The 23,245-nt window shown below is 39.5% G+C and overlaps 1 protein-coding gene across 4 annotated transcripts in view; it reads right to left on the reverse strand.

Moving 5' to 3' along the window:
- Positions 1-23,245, reverse strand: part of CNOT2 (CCR4-NOT transcription complex subunit 2) — a 101,391-nt gene that overhangs the window by 69,352 nt on the left and 8,794 nt on the right. For 2 of the 4 annotated variants that reach the window (XM_060194944.1, XM_060194943.1), the window contains exon 2: positions 9,334-9,474. The exons of the other annotated variants lie outside the window; for them this stretch is intronic. The gene's annotated coding sequence lies outside the window, so the exon portion shown is untranslated. The remainder of the gene's footprint in view (positions 1-9,333; positions 9,475-23,245) is intronic. 4 annotated transcript variants of the gene reach the window in all.

The following is a 23,245-nucleotide window of genomic DNA, read 5'->3' on the forward strand; positions in this document are numbered from 1 at the left end:
ATTTGGCAAGTATAAACGTATGGGACTACATCAAATTAAAAAGCTTCTCTGCACAGCAAAAGAAACCACCACCCAAACAAAGAGACCTCCCATAGGATGGGAGAAGATCTTTACATGTCATACATCAGACAAGAGTTTAATAACTAAAATATATAAAGACCTTGCCAAACTCAACAACAAGAAAACAAATAACCCCGTCCAAAAATGGCAAGAGGACATGGACAGAATATTCATCACAGAAGAGATTCAAAAGGCCGAGAAACATATGAAAAAATGCTCCAAGCCTTTGATTGTCAGAGAAATGCAAATAAAGACAACAATGACATACAACTTCACTCCTGTCAGAATGCCATACATCAGAAAAGGTAGCAGCAACAAATGCTGGAGAGGTTGTGGGGACAAAGGAACCCTCCTGAACTTCTGGTAGGAATGTAAATGAGTCCAACCTCTGTGGAGAGCAGTCTGGAGAACTCTCAGAAGGCTAGAAATGGACCTACCCTATGATCCTGCAATTCCTCTCCAGGGATATATCCTAAGGAACCGAACACACCCATCCAAAAAGGTCTGTGTATACCTATGTTCATAGCAGCACAATTTGTAATAGCCAAAACCTGGAAAGCAACCCAGGTGTCTAACAACAGATGAACGGCTGAACAAGTTGTGGTATATATGCACAGTTGTGGTATATATACTAGGTCCTGCCCCCAAAAGCAGAAGATGCCCCCAGATGCAGGAGATGCCCCAGAGACAGGAAACGCCCCCTTGCCCAACAGCCTTCCCTTGGCATCACACTGGCTCTTACTCCCCTACTTGTCCCTTCCTGTTTTATCATTCAGGTTTATGCCCAAAAGGTTTCTGCTGACCCCTACACTACTATTCCTCTGTCACAGATGGAATCTTTTACAGACATTGACCCATCTTAATGCGACGACTAGATACAAAGATAGGAAAGATGTAGAAATATTGTGAGGAGATGGTGGAGCCTGGCAGAGCTTAACCTATGAGATGAGTCCCTCCAGGTAAGTCTCTCTCTCTACAGAGGGGTTGAGCACAGGGGGGACACACAAATCTCACAAGGTTGGCGGCCATGTAAGTCTTCCCTCCCCCACAAAAACATCCTACATCTTCCCACCTAGCATGGCATTCCTTAAAAACATTTAAGCCTGCTCCACTCTAAATTTCCTATGTGGCCATTAGATATAAGGAAAGGGGGAGATGCTGCGAAATTGTGCAGATGCAGTCACATCTGCCATGTTGTCCCCTCAGGCTATTGCTAGTTCACGTGAGAGTTGGGAGCGCCTGTTCCGCCATGTTGTCCCCTTGGACTATTGCCAGTTCCTGTGAGAGTTGGGACATTCTCGGAGCACCTGTTCTGCCATGTTGTCCCCTCAGGATATTGCCAGTTCCCACGAGAGTTGGGGCATTCTCAGAGTGCCTTTCCCAATCAATCCTGTCCCGCCTCGTCACTCCGGGTTTTTGCCCTATAAAGTCCTCCTTCTTCCACATCTCGCTCTTTTCACCTCGGTGAAGGAAGGGTGCGGTGCGTAGCGGGAGGCGGCCATTTTGGCTAGCTCCACATGGCCCGAACCACTGTGCTCTCACCCAACTCTGAGGTGTCCCTGTGAATAAAGAATTGTGTTCCCTCTCCGCTCCGGATCTCCTCTCTCTCTCCTCCGCGTCCAGCCCAACACTACTCGGCTATTTAAAAATGGTGATTTCACCATTTTCAGCCCATCTTGAATGAAGCTTGAAGAAATAATGTTAAGTCAAATAAGTCAGAAACAGAAGGGTGACTGTGGGATGATCTCACTCTCAGGCAGAAGTTGAAAAACAAGATCAGAAGAGAAAACACAAGTAGAACCTAAACTGGAGTTGGTATATTGCACCAAAGTAAAAGACTCTGGGGTGGGTGGCGGGGAGAGTACAGGTCCTGGACCAGGATGGCAGAGGACCTAGTGGGGACCTAGTGGGGGTTGTATTGTTATGTGGAAAATTGAGAAGTGTTATCCATGTACAAAGTATTGTATTTACTGTCAACATTAATTAAAACATTAATCCCTAATAAAGAAAATATAAAAAAATAAAGGACACAAGTTTACACTGAAAAAAGTAATTAATTTTAAAGGTGGGGGAGGACTGGGGGACAGCATAATGACTTGTGCAAAACAACTTCCATGCTTGAGGTCCCAAAGGCCCCAGGTTCAATCCCTAGCACCAGCGTAAGCCAGAGCTGACCAGTGCTCTTTCTCTCTGTTCCTCTCTTATGGAAATAAATTTTTTAAAAAAAGCAACTGTAGTTAGCCTTAAAAAAATAGGTGGGAAATTATAACAGGAGAAATATAGTAAAACTGCCAAGTAGGTCTAAGAATCCATTAGAGTAAAAGCTTGTCACTGCTCTTCTCCAGTCATGCAGCTGCAGAGATGAAGGAACAGTGTCGAAGACAGAGATGGATTTGAATGAAAGTGGTGAGAATCATGAGGTATGAGAAAGGTAAGAGTTCTGTTTTTAGAAATAAAAAATTTTTTTAAAAGTTCTGGGTATAGGAAAAGCAGTGATTATGATATAATGTCAAAGAAGTGAATGAAGGTACATCTTACACTGGATTACTAACGTCTAACTACACTGTATTGGCTTTTTGTGTGTGATTTCCCTAACTATCAAGTCAGTTTTCAATTTAGAGTCTTTATATTATTTTATTTACAATGATCTTTACCCTAATCTTCAAATGCCAGGCAATTTCTTGACAATGGCCTCTGTCCTTAAATTAACTATCTCTTTTCAGAAGCCTTCCCTGAGTACTCACTCCCTTGTTCCCAATTGTTTACACTATTTTCTATGGAGACCTTCCTTTAGGATGTTTGCTCCTCAAGCAGAGGAATCTTATCTATTCTGCTTACCACCATTTCTTCAATACCGAAGTAGCACATCATAGATATATGCTTTATTGAACAAATGCACTGCAAAATGTAAATTATTTATTTACTTTTCTTTGAGAGGTCAGTAGGAGAAGCATCATGTTTGATAACTTTACAAGCTGGCAATTACAAATATCACTCAAAAAATACACACTGTGAAAACACAAAAGTACATTTGTTCCCCCCGCCCTTGGTATTGTGGTACAGGCCAAACTCTAAGTTTAGGTCTACTGACTAACTGGGTTTTCAGACGACCTTTTAGTATAAACCACATCTATAATCCATCGAGATTTCCCCTCTTAATTTGGTTTAAATCTGATCAAGGGCTCTAAAACTTCACAGGAATTTAGATGATTTACCAGTTGTCTCTATCAGACACTCCTGGTTAACTCCTTAATAGTCTTTCTCCATTAACATAATCATAGTCTTAAGCTTTTACATACAGTTCAAGAGAAATGTTGATCAGTTGAATAATGCTTCCTCTCTTTTCAGTAAGTTATAAAAAATCACCTGAATCACTTCTGGTCAGTGAGACAAAGAAATATGATGGCAAGGGCAGGGGTAGATAGCGTGATGGTTATGCAAAGAGACTCTCATGCCCAAGGCTTCGAAGTCCCAGGTTCATCATCCGCCCCCCCCACACACACACACACCACTACCACTATATGCCAGAGCTGAGCAGTCTATTTCTCTCTCTGCAAAACTAAATGTATATAATACATTTAGTTATTATATAAACTAAAATAAATATAATACTTTAAAAAAAACTAAAATAAATATAATACTTTAAAAAAAATCTGATGGCAAAATCATAGGAAAGGAATAAAAATGCAGCTCCTCTACCCACTCCATGTTGTTATAATCAAGGCTACCTAAGAAAACCTCAGAGACCCACCCTACTAGGGAAAGAGAGAGGCAGACTGGGAGTATGGACCGACCAGTCAACGCCCATGTTCAGCGGGGAAGCAATTACAGAAGCCAGACCTTCTACCTTCTGCAACCCACAATGACCCTGGGTCCATGCTCCCAGAGGGATAGAGAATGGGAAAGCTATCGGGGGAGGGGGTGGGATATGGAGATTGGGCGGTGGGAATTGTGTGGAGTTGTACCCCTCCTACCCTATGGTTTTGTTAATTAATCCTTTCTTAAATAAAAAAAAAAAAAAGAAAAAATATATATACATAAAAAAAAGAAAAAATAATAAAAAAAAAGAAAACCTCACACTCTGATCATTAAGTTGTAGCATTAACAACACAAAAAACAGTCATTCCTATAAGCATGTGAGTTAACTTCTTTCAGTGTTAAGTGAAATGTTTCTTAAACTTCTGGGCTTATAAAAAAAAATCCCTTAATAATGTGTTATACTATTTACTTAGTCCAGCGCTCTGTTCTTCTGTTACCTCTCAAATATTTTTCAAATATTTATTTACTTATCTATTCTAGAAAGAGAGAGTGTTAAAACCAGACCATCACTCCAGCACTTACAACGCTGGGGATAAAGCTCAGGGTCTTAGGCCTGAAAGTCCCATACTCTATCACTAAGCCTGTACCCCAGCATCCAATCCTATCTTACCTTTGTCTTTTTTTCTTTTAAAAAAACATGTATTTCTTAATTTTTTTATATGTTAACAAGAGAGAACCCGAGCATCACTGGCTTAAGCAGAGGCCAAAATAGAACTCAGGATCATACATATGCCAAGTCATGGGCTCTACCATCAAATCACCTTCCCAAAATTTCCATCAGACGTTGCCATTATGATGCATTTTTTTTTTGGCCATCAGGGTTATCACTGGGGTTTGGTGCCAACACTACAAATTCGCAGTACCTGGTGGCAAATTTTCCTTTTTTATTTTTTCTATTTTACTTGATAGGACAGAGAGAAATTGAGAGGGGGGGGAGGGACAGCAGGAGAGATACCTGTAAACCAGCTTCACTGTGAGACAGACCCTCTGTAGGTGGGGAGCAGGGGCTTGAACTTGGCTCCTTGTGCTTGGTGGTTATGTATGCTTAGCAGGGTGTGCCATCACCCTGACAGTGTTGTTTTTTTTAAAGCATCTATTTATCTATTTTATATGAGAAACACCAAAGTGCTGTTTTATATATGTGAACCATAGATCAAACCTGGGTCCTCATGCATGGTCTGTACTATACTTGCTAAGCTACCTCCCTAGTAATCTTTTAAAGCATTTATGTTGTTTTACCAAAGCATCCATCTTGATTTTTCATTAGTGTAGACTATACATAATCTAAAAATTGCATAAACAATGGCATGGGCATAACTGACTCTTATTAGGCTTATCACTAACCCAATGGGGAGAAAGGTAGAAGGGTTAAACTCTCAGCAAATCACTAGCTATATATACTCAGAATATCTTGACTACAGTCATTGAAAGCAGTGGTTTAAAAAGAGCATGTCAGTTAAATACAGAGTTAAGGACATAGGTTATAAAATTCATTTATTTATATAGAAGAGATTGTACACAACAAATATTTCCCTATGGAAAGTTAGAGTGAAGATAAGGAGTGAACAGGAAAATTATAGAAAAACTTAGGACATACTGGTAGAAGGGAAATTAAAACTAGAGTAAACTAGAATCAAAGCAGTAGGAATAGAACCTGTTTAGCCCAATTCCAATCACAGTGGTTATAAGGAGCCTTTCTTTACCTTAAAGTGTGTTGTTTCCTACTAATGAATTCAAAACACTGACAAAACTTCACAATTCAAAATTTCCAGACAACAGAAACAAATATTACTATTTACTCTTCTTGAGTAACTGCCAATTTCCATTTTATCAAATGCCAGCCAAACAAGAATAATTGCCGTTATCGCTTTAGTTACTTCACATCTCAAATTCTGAGTGGCAAAACAGCACAGTGGTAGTACATGGGACTTGCATACAAAAATCCCCAGGTTTGGTTGAAGCAGGGCTACAAGTGTCTCTCTGCTTCTCTCCCTCTCTATCTTCCACTCCCGTCTCAATTTCTGTCTATCCAATAATTAAAAAAAAAAAAAAAAGTCCCGAGGTTTAATGTCATCCCCAATGTATGCCAGAGCTGAGTTAAGTTATGGTTAAAAACATCTTAGTCTCTGTCAAAGTTCAAATTGTAATTTATGCTCAATAGTGGGTTAACACCACTAGACTTTGTGACAGGCACATTACTGACTTTATCTGATCTTTTAAATATTGTATCCCAAACACACAGGTGTCCTTATAAAATACACGTATTTAACTTGCACAATTAAAAATATTATATCAAGGAAGGATCCACATACATCACCTGAGAATCAAAGGAGTTCATGGTGCAAAAGGGGGATAAGATCCGCTGCATTAGTATAGGAAAGCATGAATTAGGTTGTTTGCTGAGGGTAATGGCACAGTATTTTGAGGAATGGAAAAAGTCTAAGATTGTGTTTAGGTAAAACTTCTTATTTGAGATAAATGGTGACCTGAAGGAATATATATGCCTTGTTCATGGCTTAGGGTGGTGTGGGTGATTGAACCTGGGACTTTGGAGCCTCAGGCATGAAAGTCTCTTTGCATAACTGTTATGCTATCTACCCCTGCCTGCATTTGTATTTTTTATTTTAGGAGCTGAGGAAGTTAATTTGCGTTTTCAGTAGCTTTATTTAAGGTGTGCTTGTGAGCAGATTTTTAATTTTCCTAAGTCACTGAAATGTTAATTAATCTATATCTCAACCACAACACTGATTTGGTTGGACTAGGGAGATGGCTCAGTAGGACTTGCATGTGGATTTTATATATCCTCAGTTTTATCCTTAGTACACATGTGATAGAACAGTGGTCTGGTCAGTCTATTTCTCATTAAATGAATAAATCTTTAGAAAGTACTGATATGTTTTGATTGACTGTTTATTCTTTTATCAATCTAGACTTAATTTTTTGAGAGAAAAAAACATTTAATGTGGGGGGGGCTGGGTGTTGCTGCCTTTGTATAGAAAAATTTAGAATACTACGTTTTGAACTTCTTTTTCTCTATAAATATTTACTTTGCAAGTATGTTACAATTCTTCCTAAGTTATATAGAGCAGGTCTACTTGTGACAATGGGTTAAATCTAATATAATGTCATTAGACAGTAGAGAAAGTTGCTAGAACAGATTAAGATTCTGTTTCTCCCACAGTGCATGGTATTTGTTTACATACTGCATTTGATTGCTATAACACTAGAGTGACAGTATTGAATAGTTGGGATATAAACTGACTTGCAAACCCTAAACTATTTAGTATCAGTTCCTTTACTAAATAAAATCAGCATTCAAGTCTAGACTATAGGAATTATAACTCTTACTCAACAAATAATCTAGAAAGAAACAAAATTTAAAGTTGATTCATGTATGCAAGTCAAGTACTCTACCTCTGAGCCACTTCCTAATCTCATTGTTTTATGTGGATGGAAGAGATTTTTTTTTTTTTAACCAGGGCTTTCAAGTAGGGGCTTTGCCTACACAATTCCATTGCTTAGTGGACACCCCCACACATACACACACATACTCACTTTCTCTCTCTCTCTCTGTCTCTGTCTCTCACTTCCCTCCAGATTAACAGAAGACATATACCACAGCATTGCTTCACCACTAGTGAGGCTTCTTTGCATGGTATACCCATGTGGTGGGTGGGGGCTCAGACCTGGTCCTAAAGCATGGTCAAGTGCTTGCTCTACCAGATGAGCTATCTCCTGGTCCCGTTTCTGAGATGGTGAGAATCGGTCATCCATGTGGAGTACTGGTATGTTAATCTGAGGTTTGGCATCTGTGTTACTTAACTTGTTCTCGTAAAAATGATTTAGGTCATAATCCCTCAGGTTCTGTTTTTGCCATTGTTTCTTTTAAGGCTATGTAAAATTCAGTGGTGAAACTCTGCACCTGGAGATTTCTATTTGAATTCATATTTTTCAGTAGCTATAACTGTTTCTTAGTTTTGAAAGAAAGTCTGTAGTCAAGGTATGAGAAGGATTATACACTTTACGAAGACTGGCAAAGTTTTTTTTTTAACTCAAATTTCTGCCTTTCCTCTGCACTCTGTCCTCTTTTTTTCTTAGAAAGTTAATCGTCAGCCATCGTCACATTTAGGACTCACCCAAATCCAGTGTGTCTTTTCTTAATATGATTGCCTCTGCAAGTACTTTATTTCCAATTACAGTGGCATTTAGTGTTACCAGTGTTTACTTGGGACTTGAATATATCATTTTCAGGTACACAGCTCAGTCTACTACTTACATAATTTACTTTTTACCATTTTAAAAATATATAGTTCTCTTTCCTAGCCTTCATGGTTCAGTATCCATTGAGTGAGGCAGACCTTGCTTTAAATTGTGCATGTTTTTAAATAAAATTTTATTTATTTAGTGAGAGAAATTGATAAACAGATGATGTACACACACATGCACGCTCTGGTTTATGGTGGTGTAGGGGATTGAACCTGGGACTTGGAAACCTCAGGCATGAAAGTGTTTTTGCATAATTGTTATAACTCCTCCACCCAAATTATGTATGTTTTAAAGAGTTTAAGGAAAAAAGAAGTCTCTCACAGTATTGTCAGATTACAACTGCAGGCCATATCCAGCTTGTTACTAGTTTCTGTAACTAATGTTTGTTTGTCTCTTTATATATATTACACACACAAATGCATTCGACAAACACACACCTATCTATCTACCTAGTAAGTAGCCAGCACTACACTAGTTTTTTTTTTCTTTACTTATAATCTCAAAAACCCACAAACAGTGACACCTGTCCTAGAAGAGGATCTGGCTGACATGGGCATTAAATTGAGATCTACTGAATGGATATGTAGTTATGTGGAAAGAACCTTCTACAGAACCTGACTAAAATAAATGTTAGTTTTCTGGTTACTTTCTCTCGACTAGCATCTTACTCTCCGAAATAACTACCCACCAAGACAGAACTGAGATCACTGCTGTTTTTCTTTTTTATCTTCTTTATATATAAGAGGTCTTTGAAGGTTTTATAAGAATTAATGAAATACTATGTTAATTATAATTTATTTAGCTGAAACCTATTATTTTGTGTCCTTAGAATAAAACTAATCAGGACAGAAAAGTAATCATAAACATGCATATTTTCAAACCACTAATAAAAATATAAAACTCTGGCTCTATGGGTAAGCACAATTTTGTTAGATTAATATATATATATGTGTACACATACACGATGCAAAGGTGTCAACAAACTATATAAAGATGTTTGGGCAAACCCACTACCACTACTGTAGTTTATGCCTGAAACACCAGTAAGAGATGGCTCCTCGTTTATTGAAAAATTCACTTCTAAGTATGATTATTATCATATGCCTACATAGGCATACATCAGTATGCAGGATAAGACACTAAAGCTTAAAAAGTATTATAACTTGAGAAAGCTGGTCAGTGGCATACCAGTTGAGCACAAGTTACCATAAGGGGCAGGGTACCAGTCCCAGGTGCCCACTTGCAGGAGAAAAGCTTCAGGAGAGGTAAAGCAGGTGTCTCTTTTCTCTCTTTCTGTCTCCTCTTCCCTTCTCAACTTCTCTGTTCTATCTAATAATAAAGAGAAGGGGGGGGGGAGGAAAATTAGCCAGTTGTTATAAGTCCGTAGTGCAGACACTGAGCCCCAGAAATAATCCTGATGACAAAGTAATAGTAATAATAATAGCAATATAATTTGGCACAGCCCAGGAAGTCATTCAGTGAATAAAGTGTTAAGACTCTCAAGCATGAGGTCCCAATTCAATCCCTGGTGTGCCAGAGTGATGTTCTAATTTGTTTTCTCCCTTTCAAAAATAAATAAATAATCTTTATAAAAAATTTTTTTGAGGGGTCAGGAAGTGGTGCACCTGGTTGAGTGCCATGTTACAATGTGCAAGGACCAGGGTTTGAGCCCCCAGCCCTCACCTGCAGGGGGAAAGTTTGGCAAGTGGTGAAGCAGGGCTGCAGGTGTCTCTCTGTCTATCTCCCCCTTCGGCCTTGATTTCTGGCTGTCTTTATCCAGTAAATAAATAAAGATAATTTTAAAAAATTCGAGGGTCTGGGAGATAGCGTAATGGTTACGCAAAAAAACTTTTATGCCTGAGGCTCTGAGGTCCCAGGTTCAATCCCCAGCAGCTCCACAAATGAGGAGTGCTCTCTGGTCTTTCTATATCTCTTCATCATTCAAAAATAAAAAATAAGTAATAATACTAATAATTTGACCATGGACACAGCAATTAGGCATGGGAGTTCACTGTTGTGGAACTGAGTGGAGTGCCTGCCTTGCCATGTGCACAGTTCAGGTTCAAGTCCTGACAGAAGCAGAACAGCACCGGGCAGCTCTGGTGCTGTGGTGTCTCACTCCTGTCTGAAAGGGAAAGCAGAGCAGCAGCAGTGAAACTGCTCATGTGGGAGGCCCCAGCTTACTAAAAGAAAAAAGAATAAGGGGGCCAGGTGGTAGGGCACCCAGTTAAGCACAGATTACCAAGCAGAAGGCCCCAGGCTCCTGCAAGGGGGGGGGCACACTTCATGAGTGGTGAAACAGGTCTGCCTCCAGGTGTCTATCTCCCTCCCCTCTTTTTATTTATTTATTTTCCCTTTTGTTGCCCTTGTCATTTTATTGTTGTTGTAGTTATTGATGTCGTTGTCAGGACAGAGAAAAATGGAGAGAGGAGAGGAAGACAGAGAGGGGGAGAAAGATAGACACCTGCAGACCTGCTTCACCGCCTGTGAAGCAACTCCCCTGCAGGTGGGGAGCCTGGGGCTTGAACCGGGATCCTTACACCGGTCCTTGCGCTTTGTGCCACCCGACTCCCATTTCCCCCTTTTTATCTTCTCTCCCTTCTTAATTTCTCTGTCCTATCCAATAAAAACAAACAAACAAACAAAACAAAAGAATAATGCTTTGGGGTAATACTAACTGCCAGGGGAAAGTATTATGATGTAAATGTTTTTTTAAAAAGAAAGCTGCCCAGGAGGTGGCACGGTGAGTACAGTGTTCAATCGTCAACATAGCACATGCCAGAGAGATGCTCCAGGGTTCTGTTGTTCTCTCTCTGTTACTGTAAGTGGATCTTTAAAAATAAATGCAGGTTGGCACCAGGGAGGTAGTGCAACCGCTAAAGTGTTGAACTTACAAGTATGAAGTTTCAAGCTCAGTCTTGGGCCTCATATGTGACAGAACTATGCTGTGGTTCTCTCTCCATCATTAACAAACATAATCTTTAAAAACAGTAAGTGCAGGTCACAAACAGTAAGTAAAACCCCATTTCTCTATTACAGAAAAGGGAACAGTGATAAGCTCAGAATGTTTTCCCTCCTTTTCTATACTTTCTGGTATTTTCTAAATTTTCCACGTCACACTTGTGTCACTTTTAATAATCAGAAAAAAAACAACAACCACATAATAGTAAAAGAAACCTTTCAATCACATATACAGAGAAGATGACAATGTCTGCCAAAGAAGAGTTCCCTAGTTTTTCAGGATTATAAGTGCCTTCCATTTTATTTTCGACTTTTCCTATAATGTTTCTATTATCTGTATTACTTTCTATTATATATTCTTGACTTTACATATGCTTCATATAAGCATTTAAAAGCCATAAACAATATTATCTCCTTACGAAACTACAACAAAACATGTCCACATTCAAGAACCTCAAATTAATTAGGACATTAGAAATTAAGTTAACTACTTTCTGGGCCAATAATAATTCCAGAGTATTTCTGAAAGTGCTTTAAAAAATACTGGGCGTATAACTGAGCAATAAAAGACCTCTTTCCCATGTCTTCAGATTTTAGCAAGTATTTTAAAATTTTAGCATGTATGTTTGCCCAAGGCTAACATATAAAACTAAAAGCATAGGGCACCAAAGTAAAAACCCTGTGGTGAGGGGTAGACATGTGGCTTCCTGGGCTGATGGGAGGTGGGGGTGGGTGGGTGGGATGGGACACAGTCTTTTGGTGGTGGGAATGGTGTTTATATATACTCCTAGTAAAGTGTAGTCATATTAATCACTAGTTAATTAATATGAGGGGGAAAATTAACTGTATGTCTCAAAGTTTTAAAAACACAGACTGACATACCATTCATGATCAAGCAGTTGATTTTTTTTTTTCCCCTTTTTCCCAGAGTCCTGCTCAGCTCTGGTTTATGGTGGTGCAGGGGATTGAACCTGAGACTTTGAAGCCTCAGGCATGAGAGTCTCTTTGCATAACCATCATGCTGTTTCTTCCAGTCTCAAGTAGCTGAGTTTCTATGAGGTTTCAAAGGTCTCATTAATTTTAGTCATCTTCTGACCTTCTGATCTGTCTGAACTGTGATTGCATTACTTAACTTTGTAAAATATCTTGTTTATTTGCTAATCGGATAAAGAGAGAGAAATCAAGAAGGAAGGGGAAGGGGGAGTCAGACGTTAGCGCAACAGGTTAAGTGCATGTGGCGCTAAGCACAAGGACCAGCATAAGGATCCCAGTTCGAGTCCCAGGCTCCATAGGCGGTGAAGCAGGTCTGCAGGTGTCTGTCTTTCTTTCCCCTCTGTCTTCCCCTCCTCTCTCCATTTCTCTCTGTCCTATCCAACAATGATGACATCAATTACAACAATAATAACTACAACAAGGACAACAAAAGGGAATAAATAAATATTTAAAATAAAAAAAGGAAGGGGAAGGTAGAAAGTGGGAGATAAAAAGACACCTGCAGCACTGCTTCTCCGTTTGTGAAGCTTCCCCCATGCAGGAGGGGACTGTGGGCTTGAACCCCAGAGTCTGTGCACTATGACATACGTGCTCAGCCAGGTGACCACCACCCAAGCCCCATTCCTGGATTTTTTTTTGTTTTTTTGCCTCCAGGGTTATCGCTGGGGCTTGGTGCCTGCACCACAAATCCACTGCTCCTGGAGGCTACTTTTTTCCCTTTTTGTTGCCCTGGTTGTTTTATCATTGTGTGGTTATTGTTGTTATTGATGTCATTGTTGTTGGGTAGGACAGAGAGAAATGGAGAGAGGAGGGGAAGACAAGGAGGGGAGAGAAAGATAGACACCTGCAGACCTGCTTCACCACCTGTGGAGTGACCCCCCTGCAGGTGGGGAGCCAGGGGCTCAAACCGGGATCATTACGCCAGTCCTTGAGCTTCGTGCCATGTGCACTTAGCCCACTGTGCTATCGCCTGGCCCCCTTGGGTTTTAAATAAATAACATACTGAAAGAAAAAAAAAAAAGCAGACTGAGTCTTTAATATATAGGCTGTGTATTTGATATGCGGACTCTCTCAAAAGCCTAGACCAAGTAGATCAGAAGCAACCAACAGCTATATACAAGATACTGGGTACTGTACAGCAAACCCTAACAAAAGGACTTTTCAAAGTTAACCCAATTACCAAATAATGTGATGACAACAATAACTATCCATTGTCTTTTTGAACCCTAAGACAGCAGGAACCTCACATCTCCACTATAGAGCCTATATTTCCCCCAGTCCTGGGACCTTAGGATAGGGCCCACTTTCCCGCATGCCTCTCCCAATCCATATCAAATAATATTGCATCTGCCGATCGCAACCTAATCAACACAACAATTGCCACCTCAACATGCTTCAGCTCAGACTGTGTCCAGAGACTTCAGGTGTGGAATGACAGCCCTTCAGCTTCATTACTGGGGTGAGCCCTTTCCTTTCATAGCATTCTCGAATTCCAACCCAAGTGGTTCACTTTCTAACAAAGTCCCAAAACCTAGATATACACCAGGTTCTGTGAGAGAGAGCATATGTTCACAGGTATCCATAAACTAGTGCAAAATATATACCTGAAAGCAGAAGTACACTAGAGTATGCAGTGAGTACCCCCCCCCCCAACACTTCCTCTCCATTATTCCAACCTTTGGGTCCATGATTCTTTAACAATTTGTTTGGCTTTGTATGTTAACTCTCTTTTCAGCCACCAGGTTCCAGATGCCATCAGGATGCTGGCCAGGCTTCCCTGGACTGAAGACCCCACCAATGTGTCCTGGAGCTCCGCTTCCCCAGAGACCCACCCTATTAAGGAAAGAGAGAGGCAGACTGGGAATATGGACCAACCAGTCAACATCCATGTTCAGCGGGGAAGCAATTACAGAAGCCAGACCTTCCACCTTCTGAAACCCACAATGACCCTGGGTCCATGCTCCCAGAGGGATAGAGAATGGGAAAGCTATCAGGGATGGGGATGGGCTATGGAGATTGGGTAGTGGGAATTGTGTGGAGTTGTACCCCCTCCTATCCTATGGTTTTGTTAATTTATCCTTTCTTAAATAAAAATAAATTAAATAAATAAAACTAAAAGCAGGGGTTAGGAGCCTGGCGGTGGCACACCTGGTTGAGCAGGGTGCAAGGACCCAGGTTCAAGCCCCTGGTCCCCACCTACAGGGGGAAAGCTTCACAAGTAGTGAAGCAGTGATGCAGGTGTATCTCTGTCTCTCTCCCTCTCTATCATCCCCTTCCCTCTTGATTTCTGTCTCTAACCAATAAATAAATAAAGGTAATTAAAAAAAAAGTAGGGGCTGGGCGGTGGTGCACCAGGTTAAGAGTACACAGTGCAAAGTGCAAAGATGAGTGTAAGGATCTGGGTTTGAGGCCCGATTCCCACCTGCAGAGGAGGAGGTCACTTCACAAACAGTGAAGCAGGTCTGCAGGTGTCTGTCTTTCTCTCCTGTCTTCCCCTCCATCAATTTCTCTCTGTCCTATCCAACAACAACTACAATACCATCAACAATGACAAGTGGAAAAAATGGCCTTCAGGAGCAGTGGATTCATAGTGCAGGCACTGATAACCCTAGAGGAAAAAAAAAAAAAAAAAAAAGCCTAAAACTAAAGTTGTTTAGCCATACAATTTAAGGCATAACTACTTCAGAGTGGAATAGCTACTTCTAGTAATTTCCACAAATTTAAAAGTCTATGGCATTGACTTTTCTAAAAGGTGGTAATAAATTGTTTTTCTGAGAATATTCATAAACACAACGAACATAAGTATTTGACACCTGATCATACAGCTGTGCCTAACAATCATTAATAAAACCATCAAAAAACATAAGGGATCATCCAAGTTTTATATTATAAAGATAGGCTTTATAAATAAGTTCTAGATATGTATAAGTTGTCATTTAAATTATCTGTCTCAGGTTAATATATAAGTGGGAGTAGCTCCAATGTCTAGAAATTTAGTGTTTGTCACATGTATGTAGTATGTATTTTTCAAAAGAAAAAAATATACTGGACCAGGGAATAATGCAACAGTAGTGCACAGGACTTGTGTGAGCTAAGTCCAGGTTCAATCCCAGAGCTAATAGCCAGAGCTGAGCAGGGGCCTAGAGTCCAACAAAAAGTATTTTACTTGAGAGCAGCCTTTCCTAATTACATGAGATTAAATAATTAGCAGACCTCACAAGTACTTAATTATCATTACATCCATTTTAGAAGGATGACAGTAAAATTAATGCCCTTTCCTTCAATGTACAACAATCATTTCAAAAGCCAATACTCTGATTCACTTTCCTTATTCTGCTACTGCAGTCACTTAGTACTTATCCTACATGGTATTTACATTAATGCTTCCAAAGGCTCAGTACCCAAGAGATCTTACAAATTTAGAGGAAGGAAAAATAAAACCATTAAGTTATTTGCATTATATACACAAAGAACAATCAACAATTTAAACTACTGTGCTGACATCCTCAATGCTCTAAATATAAACTACAAACTTCCCTATGTAGGAAAAAACAGGCATGATCACTAAATATGTCTGGCTAACAGAAATCAAGAGAAAGCGCAAAGGGAAGGGGAGACAGTTTGGCCTGTTAAGAGCACTGGATTTGCACGCCTGAGGTCCCAGAAGTCTTGGGTTTAATCCTTAAAACCACCTATGCCTGAACTGAGAGGTGCCCTTCCCCTCCCTGCCCTCCCATAGTAAATAAATATAAGGAGAAAAGGACACAAGTATAGTTAAAAAAGAAAAACAAAGGCGCCAGGTGGTGACGCACCTGGTTAAGCACTTACATTAGAGTGCACAAGGACCCAGGTTCAAGCCCCTGGTCCCCACCTGCAGGGGGAAAGCTTCACGAATGGTGAAGCAGGTCTGCAGGTGTCTCTGTCTCTCTCCCTTTGTCTCCTCCCTCCCCTCTCAATTTCTCTGTCTCTATCTAATAAATAGAGTATTAAAAAAAAAAGAAAGAAAGGAAGAAAGAAAGAATGAATCAAAAAATATTCCCAACCTTCAACCTTTAATGAAGAGGGAAGGTAGATTTTTCTGCTACCCTGCCCGGGACACACACATACATATCCAACTTATTAACTGGTCTCTTTTAATGAACATAGCAGAATCATATTTTTTCCAGCTCTCCAAACTTCAACCTCCCCAAAGTCCAATTAAACTAGATATTTATTTAAGTAGCAAATCACATGAAATGCTGCAGTACAAAGAAAAATACCTGTTAGACAACTGAGCTTAATGTTTTCATTATAATCACCAATAATTGTCATCAGAAATCATCACCATAGTACTTTTCACAAGCTTTATAGCTAAACAAATACTTTTACTCTGTTACCTCAATTCTCATCAGCAACATTAGGAAGTGTAAGTAGCCAAAAGTGAGTTCTTCAATATGAATTAATTTGCCAAGGCATACAGCTAATAAATATACAGAGCCCGGGTTTGATGTCATCTTCTGAATACAAGTGCAGCCGTCTTTCAAAGTAATGTATTATTTCTGTCAAAGATGAGCAGTACTCAAAGGTAAATAAATGACTCAGCTTTACCAACTTTTAAAATTTAAGTGACAGGTGATATGCTAAGTATATTCTTTGAACTTCCTCCAGGATTTTGGAATATTTGCTTTGCATAATGAAAAAAGGGATAGTAACCAACTTGCCTGTATTTTCCATAGTTGTACTTAGCTTTCTAAATATACCTAGAAGATTATGTTATTAATTGTAAGTAAATGGAAATAGAAGTATAGGAAAGAAAGCTTTCTTAGGGTAGCATACCTCAGTCTAAGAAGCAGACACAAGTCTCTGAAAGTCCATGATTTTCCTATTAATAAAGATATTTTCAAATGTCTACTGTGTGGTAAGGACTGTGTCAAGTGCTAGGATGTATTTGTTACTCTAAATACTACACATATATAAGCAATATCACTTAAATAAAATTGCCAGCAAGAGAAACTTCAGGGAGTCAGGTGGGGTAGCGCAGCAGGTTAATCGTACGTGGTGTGAAGCGCAAAAACCAGTGTAAAGGACCCCGGCTCCCCACCTGCAAGGGAGTCACTTCACAGGCAGTGAAGCAGGTCTGCAAGTGGCTGTCTTTCTCTCCCCGTCTTCCCCTCCTCTCCATTTCTCTCTGTCCTATCCAACAACGATGACATCAATAAATACAACAATGAAAAACAACAAAAGGGAAAACAAATAAATAGCATTTATTTTTTTTAGAAAGTTCAGACTCCAATAACAAAACTGTATCTTTTACAAATCTGATACAAGAGCACAGTGCAGTCTATGGAATAAATTGTGGCTAATTCTCATTTGCCTGAAGCTTACCCTTAACAGCATGCAGGAACGCACCTTTATTACTTTAGTCAACTTGGAGGTAAGAATTGTTGGCCCTCAATTTTAGAATAAGAAAACTGAGTTTAGGAAGCACTCACACAGCTAGTCACAAGTCTAACTGGTGATTCCAATCCAGGTGGCCAATACCTGAAACCTAGTGACATGCAAAATTCTGGCACATTTTCCATTTTAATTAGAAAATGGTGACTTTACTCAGCCAAAAACAAATATAAGAGAAAATTAAGCAATTTGGGCAGATCCATGTCATCATAGAAGGAACAATTCTGCCACAAAAAAAAAAAAAAAAAGAAACTATCAAAGTAGTAATTTCGTCAAACTGCTTTCTCAAAGAATCAATTATTTTTATTTTAAAACATACACTTGGATTTTCCTTTGGAAGTCGGAATTAACAAGCACTATAACCAACATAAATGTAAATATTTTGGGTTTGTTTCAATCTTTTTTAAAATTTTTTATTTTTAATATTTTTAAATATTTTTATTTTATTTTACTTATTTAATCAAGAGGGTAGGGAAATAGAGAGAGAGAGAGAGACACCTGCAGACCTGCTTCACCGCTTGTGAAGTTTTCCCCCTGCAGGTGGGGACTGGGGACTCGAACCTGGGTCCTTGAGCACTGTAACATGTCCGCTCAGCCAGGTGCGCCACCATCCTGCCCCTAAATCTTTTAAAATATTTATTTACTTATTCCCTTTTGTTGTCCTTGTTGTTTTATTGTTGTTGTTATTATTGTCGTCGTTGGACAGGAAAGAGAGCAATGGAGAAAAGAGGGGAGGGTAGAGAGGGGTAGAGAAAGACACCTGCAGACCTGCTTCACCGCTTGTGAAGTGACTCTCCTGCAGGTAGGGAGCCAGGGGCTCGAACTGGGATCCTTACGCTTGTCCTTGCACTTTGCGCCATGTGCGCTTAACCCACTGCGCTACCGCCTGACTCACAAATGTAAATATTTTGAATAGCACACACAGTATATGATCATTAGAAACTAATCTAACATAGGCATCTGCTACTATGAACATTATTACCAATTTAAATTTTCTTTATGTAATTCTAATGTATTCAGGTAGTATTCGCTCTCACACCTGCAAATATCAAATAAAAAAGGTTCCAGTTTTGTCTCTTTTAGACTAATGTAACAGGGCCACTGAACTAGCTCACTTGGATAGTATGCTACACCATATTCGCAACCCAGGTTCACATTGAAGGAAGCGTTGGTGCTTTGGTTTCTTTCACTCTCTACCTCTCTGTCTTCACTTTAAAAAACAAAATTGGGAGTCAGGCAGTAGCATAGCTGGTTAAGTGCATGCGGCGCGAAGTGCAAGGACTGGGCATAAGGATCCCGGTTCGAGCCCCTGGCTCCCCACCTGCACGGGAGTCGCTTCACAAGCAGTGAAACAGGTTTGCAGGTGTATATCTTTCTCTCTGTCCTATGCAACAACTACAACATCAATAACAACAATAACTATAACAGTAAAACAAGGGCAACAAAAGGGAATAAATATTTTTAAAAAAACACAAAAACAAGCAAAAGAGCCTTATATAACAAGTAATTTCCACAAATGTAAAACTTTTAACTACCAACATTAGTTTATATGTATACAAATTTTCTACAAGCTATAAGCCACAGTCTCCAAGTCAGAAAGTTCTTAATAAATGAAAAACTCTGGGTCTAGGGAGGTAAGCGACTCTGTAGAGAGCTGCACCTCCTAAGTATGATGGAACCTCATATAGAAAGTAAGGAAAAAATAACAAGTGCCATGGATGGCGGAGTGGTACTCTGGCTATCAGCCTGTCTGTCTCCTCTATTTCCCTCTTTCTCATAAATTAAGTTTAAAAAAAAATGGATAGGCAATTAGTTCAGTTGTAGAGTAGATGACAAAGAAAGTTCAATTGCAGTCCAAGAAAGGAAGGAAGAAAGAAAGAAAGAGAGAGAGAGAGAGAGAAAGGAAGAAAGAGGGGAAGAAAGGGAAAACATACTCAACGTGCATTTTTAAAAGCCAAACCCGGGGCCAGGTGGTGGCATACCTGGTTGAGCACACTCATTACAGTGCACAAGGACCCAGGTTCAAGTCCCTGGTCCCCACCTGCAGGAGAAAAGCTTTGCTAGTGGTGAAATATCACTCCACCCCCTTCCTTCTTGATTTCTAGTTGCTTCTATCAAACAAAATAAAGATAATAAAAAAATAATTAAAAAAACCTTCAAAGTTTTCATACATGTACTGTACCATCAAACTTAGGATTTTAATTACAAATCAATTGTGGAATCTAAAACATTCCTGTGAAGCACAATCAGATCATCACTGACACATCTTTTTTTGAATCATTTAAAAGTTCAATACTTTAGCCAACTTCCATTAATGACCCAGAACTCCATCAAGAATGAGAGATTACTTTTATCATACTCCAAATCTGGCATACTCTTCTCAGACTTGTGTATTTGGATTGCTGATTCTCTGTGTTCCTTCCACCCCTTAGTGAATTTTACATCACCCTTAAAAATATAACCAAAATATTGCCTCCCTGAAACTAACTTCCTCAAAGTTGCTGTATTCTGCCTGCACTGTATGCAGAGCATGAGCCACAAAAACTAAGCTTAAGGAAATTATTCAGTGCACCTCTACAACAGCTCATGGCACAAAGTACTACTGAACTGTACAAGGAAATCTGATTAAATATGAAAAATCACTACTAATTAATTTATTTTAAAAAATTATCATTGAAAACTCTTCTAGAAGCAAACAGGAGCAGATACAACTCTGCACTCTGGGACATACAGAGCTCCAAACCACCTGAATCTCCAGCAGGACACTGAAAGTTCCTAATCCTTGCAGAACGTGGGTCAAGACCATGTGATGATGGTCAACTCAAGAACCAAAAAGGTGAAAGTGAGCCTGGAAAGGAAAGCCCTATTGCAAGAACTCTGAGGAAACCACCAAGGTAGAAATGTCCTCAGGAATGGGAATCAATGCACATAAAGAGGAAACAGGAGACCATCATGTATGATGGCTCACAGACTAAAAACCAGGGGCCTAGTCAAGTGCACAGTGAGTGCTTCCTGCTCTCTGAGTCTGCAAGATTTGTATCGCACAATTCAGGAAGCCAAGCAGAAGCCCAGGAGCCAGCCCTGCACAGGATCCTGCAAGACAGAAAGGAGCCTGACCTCTGGCTAGATGGGTACTGTCTGCCCCCTTCCTTGAAGCCCTTGGACACAACTATGATCACTGTCATCCCTGAAAGCCTGGAACAGCAGCCCTGTGCACCCTGACAACTGAAGGACCCTCAGCTACAAGAATGGCAACCATGGTCTAGTCTATTCACCCTTCCCAGCTCCCTCCTGGGAGACCAGAGGCAGATTCTGATTCTGATCCCAGAAGACCAGGAAAACCAGGATCCAGTTCTAATGGCCTCACTATGGAACTGTGCAATGAGGCTCTCAGTGTTATTCGAGTCAGTCATGTCAACAGGCCAGTATCATAGGAGTAAATGTACAATTAAGTAGGAGAAAAACAAAAAACAAAAAACTGGGAGTCAGGCAGTAGCGCAGTGGGTTAATCGCAGGTGGCGCAAAGTGCAAGGACCGGTGTAAGGATCCCAGTTCGAGCCCCCCGCTCACCACCTGCAGGGGGGTCGCTTCACAGGTGGTGAAGCAGGTCTGCAGGTGTGTCTATCTTTCTCTCCTCTCTGTCTTCCCCTCCTCTCTCCATTTCTCTCTGTCCTATCCAACAACTACATCAATAACAACAACAATAATAACTACAACAATAAAACAAGGGCAACAAAAAGGGAATAAATAATAAAATAATATATAACACATTAAAAAAAAACTACCATCTAAAACTGCAAATTAAAACCTTTGAAGGTTATACTTATTCTATGTAGACACAGCTCTCCTTTCTAATCTATAATCTACTCAGAGAAACAGGTCCCACTTCCATCTGATTCAGAAAATAACATCATAGTCCCTCCTCTATAGTTCCTTATAGGATTATAAATTACTGAATTCACCATACTTTCAGCAACTGAAGATATGAATAAAGCCTTCACCATTTTTTTCTTTTTAATTATTTTATTTAATTTAAATAATCTGCCAGAGCACTGCTCAGCTCTGGTGTAAGGTGGTGCTAGGGAATGAACCTGGCACCTCAGAGCCTCAGGCATGAAAGTCATTTGCATAACCATTATGCTGTTCCCCCCCCAGACCTCATCACCTTTTTCACCCCTTCTTTAAAGGCTGCCTTTATGAAGAAAGCACAAAATTATCATTTATGAAACTTCTTGTCATCATCAAACATGCAAAGTGTGACCTCAAGGGTTTTCTTTCTGCCTGCAAAACCACCCACCCAAATTTTTTTTGCATGGCTTTTTTGTTGTTTCCTGCTCAAATTCTTATTTACAGAAAGAGCTATATTCTCTTATCTCCTTATTCTTTATCAACTGCTATACTTTCATCTTTTATTTTCATCAATTATAAATTGCAACTGATTTACAGAAGTATCACTATCTAAAATCATGCTTATTTGTTGTTTATTTTATCTCCCCTCTAGCTTAGCACCAACAAAGTAGAAACTTATTTAACACATCATATAAACCCACAGTCTACAACAATGCATGGAAGAGAATATTCAAATCACACCTAGAATACTAATATGCAATGACTAGAGCTTTGATTTTTTTTATTTAGATAATTCTAGCCAGACACTACTCAAAAATAAGTGGATCCTATGAATCTTGTCTCTGCAGATATAAGTCCCGACTTCTTATTTAGGTACTTGATAGAGACAGAGTGAAATCTAGAGAGGAGATGGGGGAAGAGAGACATCTGCAGCACTGCTTTGCTATTCAGGAAGCCCCCCCCAAGTGGGGGTCACGGGCTTGAACCCCCCCCGATCCTTGGACACTATAGTATGTGGGCTCAATTAGTTATGCCACCACCTGGCCACTTGAGATTTTAAAAGCAAGTATTTTTTTGTTGGATGTAACATTAGAAATTAAGTCTAATGATTTCCAAACTATATTCTTCTTCTTCTTCTAGCGTTTGCCCTTCTTCCGTAGCCAGTCAACAGCGTCAGGTTGAAACACATTAACAGCAGTCACCGGCCAAATTCCCTGACACACTGGACTGTAGTTGTTTTACATATATGTCTATTTAAAACAGGATTCACACATATACAGCACATAAGAGTTTTCATATCAGATTTAAATACTTTAAAGACCACCATCTCTGTTGCTATAAACAGCAAATAGCATGTTTATATACAACTTCTCATGAGTATGAATAGATCAAAATAGTATAAATTCTAATTTTTTTCTAGCTAAAGCCATACATGCTCACTCACATAATTATCAAAAGAAAAAAAAAGTCACAACCTAAACAACCATTTTGTTCCTTACTAAATCAAGGCAAAGCTCCAGGTCTATCTATTCAGCACAAGATCTCCTCCCAAAATTGTATAGTAGTAAATTTGTCAAATGGGGCATCAGTGTGCTGCTACAATATTATTATTTATACTCATTATAACTCAAATATTTGTGTTTATATGTTTACAATTTTAAAAAGATACAAGCAGCCATATTTTACATTACCAGAAAATAAAGCTCAGAACAAAAATTTTCAACTACATCTCTTTCAAATGTCTATTTAATTATCAAGAATCTGCAACTTGATCAGTTGAAAAGAAAACCAAGCAGCCCAGAAGGTGGCACAGCAGCTAAAGCTTTGGGCTTAAAGGCAGGAGGTTTTAAGTTCAATCCCCAGC

The sequence above is a fragment of the Erinaceus europaeus genome, chromosome 7 (assembly GCF_950295315.1).
Source record: "Erinaceus europaeus chromosome 7, mEriEur2.1, whole genome shotgun sequence".
Classification (NCBI taxonomy): domain Eukaryota; kingdom Metazoa; phylum Chordata; class Mammalia; order Eulipotyphla; family Erinaceidae; genus Erinaceus; species Erinaceus europaeus.